Source organism: Psammomys obesus, unplaced genomic scaffold (assembly GCF_907164565.1).
Source record: "Psammomys obesus unplaced genomic scaffold, mPsaObe1.curated_primary_1811, whole genome shotgun sequence".
NCBI classification, from domain to species: domain Eukaryota; kingdom Metazoa; phylum Chordata; class Mammalia; order Rodentia; family Muridae; genus Psammomys; species Psammomys obesus.
Window position 1 is genome coordinate 6,343,265 of NW_026591711.1, and position 4,341 is coordinate 6,347,605.

At 52.2% G+C, this 4,341-nt stretch overlaps 1 long non-coding RNA gene across 1 annotated transcript; it reads left to right on the forward strand.

Moving 5' to 3' along the window:
• The first annotated feature begins 1,660 nt into the window (after window positions 1-1,660).
• LOC129680207 (uncharacterized) lies at window positions 1,661-3,495 on the forward strand. The gene is made up of 3 exons (XR_008720658.1): window positions 1,661-1,743; window positions 3,146-3,337; window positions 3,470-3,495. It is a non-coding gene; the product is annotated as an uncharacterized LOC129680207 (long non-coding RNA).
• The last annotated feature ends 846 nt before the right edge of the window (window positions 3,496-4,341 follow it).

Genomic DNA, 4,341 nt, shown 5'->3' on the forward strand with positions numbered 1-4,341 from the left:
CAGGTGTCTATCTTAAACTCTTTTGTGTTGCTATGACAAAATACCAGAATCTGAGTGATTCATAAAAGCCAGGCATGAAATAGGCTCACCATTCTAAGTGCCCAAGGGCATGGGGTCAACACGTCAGATTTGGTGAGGACCTCTAGCCTACCTCAACACATAGTGGATGCAGCACACTGGACACACTTATGGAAGGGGCAGAGATATCACAGGGAAAGATAGAAGGGGGATTCTGAGCATCAGCAAGAGCTTTGTAGCACCCCATTCTCTCGAGAATCAACTCATACCCCACTATCAGCATTAGTTCCTTCCGAGAGTGGTTCTGACCTCATTACGTACCACATGGCTCTACTTCTTAAAGCCTCCCCACCTCTAACCACTGCTACCCTGGGATCTTCCAGCACATGTTCTCTCTGGGACACAGTCAAACCATGGAAGCACCAGCAATGTCCAGTGACACCCAAGCATGCGCACAAACAGTGCTTATAGGGAAAGGGATAGGGCATTGCTTTCTATTAGAGTGCTAGCCTGGAAAGCGCAGGAGAGAGAGAAAAAGAAAGATTCTGGCAGGAAAGTGGGAGTCCATAAGAGAAAGCTCTCATTCCGTACTGTCTCTTTATCTCTGTTGTCTCTGTTCTTGTCAGACTCATCATTTGCTATGAGGATGAGGGGAGGGGAAACTGTATGTGTGCATGGCATAGAAAGCTCTCTCTGCTGGGATGAACATGGCACAGGCACGCACAGCTTTGGCTGAGGACTCTTGGGGCCTGTCCTGAAGAGAGCGAATGTTCGTTTGAGTGTGCATGTGTGTGGATGGGCATGTGTGAGTGTGCAAATGTTTGTGTGTGCACACCCGTGAGAGGGAGCATGTATCCCTGAGGGTGAGGCACGTGTGTGAGCATGTGCCTGGCCCTGCCCTGAAGAGGACTGCTGGCTTACTAGCAGCTGGAGTGCTTGCTCTACTGACAGGGCCTGTAATCATGGGAAATTACCCAGCCCAGAACTAAAATTAAGGCTGAGGTTGCTACCACAAGACCTGCTTAGAGCAGCCTCCCGGAAGAAGCTGGGGGAGGGATCTCTGCTGGGAGCTGGGACTTCTGGGGAACACAAGGTCTGGTTGAGAGGCAAGGACAGGAGAAATCCCAGCTCTTATTTGGCCCACAGATGCCCAATGCTGCCTTTCATTTCCCCTCTTCACAGCTTGGCACCCCTCTCTACTACCTAGAAGGTAAGCAATGGTCCTCTTTGCCTCTGAGAGGAGAGACTGAGCCTCCCAGAGGTTGAATAGTGAGGTCTGTCATTTCATCTCTTGGAGGACGGGGCTGCCTGCCAGCAGGATGGTACCTGGGCAGGGAGAAGGCAAGCTCTCTGGGCCCTGTGTGGTTGAGCAGTGTGAGTCCTGAAGGATTTCTCTGGCCTTTAACACTTGGTTGTTGGGTGTGAAGTGCACCAGAAAGAAACTCTAGGGTCCAAAAGCAATTCTCCTGGCTCCATCATGCCCCAGGATCTGGAGCATGACTCAGTGGGAGCTCACCCAGCTCTCCAGGGAGCTCAGTGAACCAAACGCCCGTCTATTCAGCCCTGTTCCCAGGCTTGGCCACTTTGCACCTAATTGGCCCATTGCTTTCTGTGTTCACATAGGGACCACCTGGGACAAGACTTTCCAGCTGAGGACACTGCTAACATCTTGTGTCTCTGCAAAGACCTCTCTGTGATCCTGTGAATGGATCTTCTCCCAAGCCAGTGAGTGTATTTTGTGGATAGCGGATGAGGTCTGCAAAGGGCTTCATGGCAGGGTAGATGGTTAGAAATAGGTTCACACACCCCCCCCCCCCATCCACCAGTCCCTAGGAGAACCTATATCATCAGTGTAGAGGCTATGGAGAGAAAAAGTGCTAGCCCAAGGCCCCAGATGGCATTTGTTGGCATACAATCTGCTGGCCTGCAGCCAAGGAGTGGTTGTATCTGACTGAGCAATGAAAAGTAATACGAGTGCCAAGCGCTGTTCTAGGACTCGAGTGTGTGCATGCACACCATCTAGGGTGCCCTATGAGCAGTTATCACCAGCTCCACTTCCACAGGCGAGGAAAGAGGCAGCTAGCCCCGGGCTTTGTGTACAGCTGAGTGGCAATGACATGTGACCTTTTTACCTGCAGGCTGGCAGCAGAGTGTGCAGTCTATGATCTGAATATGTCTGAATATGTCCAGTGTAGGGACTCTGCCCGTGTAGCCACCACAGATGGCTCTGCTCAGCAGAAAGCTCCCTTTTCAGTGGTCCAGAAGCAGCACCCTAAGTTGGACTCTCATGCTGGACATCTGCTATCTGGCTCTGCTTGCTTGGTCCTATGATGCCCCTATAAAGGCTTGGAAAAGACAGTCACAGGCAATGTGCATGCACTCCAATAGCTTAGGCCGGTGGTTGCAGCTGCCCTGTAGGTGCTGGGAACTGAACCTGGGCCCCTTGCAAGAGCAGTCAAGTGCTCTTGAAGACAAGATGCCCTGCCCATCTGTTCCTGATGCTTTTCTTTAGTCATGGTCTTGCCTTGTGTGGGATCCTGCTTAGTTACAGGACCTGGATCCATACTGCTTCCTGCAAGCCTGCAGGAAGCACCCTGGGCCAGGCCTTGTAAGGAAGACTGCTTACACAGACAAGCCAGGCAGAGGGCATCTGCCCTTCCCTCCCAGACCTCGAAGTCTAGGGAGGTCAAGAGCACAGGCTGCAGTGGCATGTTCCTGACTGGGACACCTTTTGTGTGGGCACCATGGACATAGCTTTGGTTCTTCAGGACTCAGAAATGGTGCCAGTGACTAGGCAGAGAGTAGTTTGACCGTGGCCATACAGGGACTCTGCATCCTGTCAGGGACTGAGGTCCTCCAACTGCTTCATATGTGTTCTTTGGAGCCCCTGCAGGCAGCCTGGGTTCCCCCCAGAGAATGTCATGGCCTTGACCCTGTAAAGCCTTCATGGCTGTTTCAGCACCCCTGGGGCCATGGAACTGAGGGTTGCTGAAGCCTGCAGGGCTGGCTGGAGGCGTGGGAGTCAAGGCAAAGCTAGTTCTCACTGCAGCCTTTACGTGATCCGAACTCCCTTCTCCCTGAAGCCCTTACGTGATCTGAACTCCCATGCTCCCTCTTGCCCTTTTAGATGGACAGCCCTTCCTGAATATCTCTGGGGAGCTCATTGCTTACCTTCTTGGGACAGAATCTCCCAAGGATGAAGAGAAACCCGATTATTAGAGACAGAAGAGCTGTTGATACCTTCTGGGAATACTGGAGACTAGGAACTGAGGCATCAAAAGAAGGGCTCACCTACAGCCCAGGGCCAGAGTCCAGGCAGGTGTGTGTTGCTCAGGCTCCATTGTTCTTTGCTGTCTTTGGCTGGTGTCCAGGCATCTACCTCATGTGCTCAATGACAGTGCACTCACTGGGTCAGTAGTATTTGAATTTCCTGTCTGCCCTTGCTCTCCAGACCCAGGTTCAGGGGGCAAGTCCACAGCCATGGATCCTTCCTGTTTTCTCACTTGTTCCTTTGAGGCACGCCCACTGGCTGGGTCACAGAGGACACTCTTCATCTCCACAGACAACCACAAGGTCAGAGACAATGCTTGCTCATCCATCTCTCTCATGCATTCAAAATTTTCTGTTGAGCCTCTGCTATCCTGTGTGCCAGAAATTGCTCCAGTGGCCAAGACACACTGATGAAAACAAATAATTCCCGACCCCAAGGACTTAATTGGCCCCTGCTGTTGACTCTTTCTCACCCACAGCATAGTCTCTTGCAGCAGTGTGGCCCGCAGCCAAAAGAGCAACCGGTCAAGGCAATAAGGAGACAGCACGGATCCAAAGCATAAGTAGGAGCAAGGATGGGGAAAGTCACAGTCATGCTTTTCTTCACCCAGAAATTACAGGGCTTCCATTTGACCCTCTCAGGACTGGAGGTGGAGGGGTCCTCGGAGGCATCTAGGACATCTGGTAGCCATCCCTCCCACTGAAGAGGCCTGGGCAGGGGGGCAAGAAGGACAAAGAGACCCAGGTACCTTCTTACTCCTGAATCCCTCCCAAACACTGCTTTCAGGTCCTGGTGGTCTGACTCCTCCCCTCCCCCCACCAAGTCATTTCTGCACACCATAAGACCTTGATCCCATCTCCTGCCCTCATTTCTCAGCATGGTCCTGGCCTTCCACATTGCAGGGCCCAATTGGGAGGTTAGCTCTCCACAGAAACCTAGGCAGAGAGGCAAGGGTCTGAGATGAGAGGCTAAGATGTAGAAGGAGGAAGCAGCTGAGGCAGAAAGGAGACTTCCTGCAGGAGAGGAGCTAAGCTTTGGAGAGATGCTGGAGG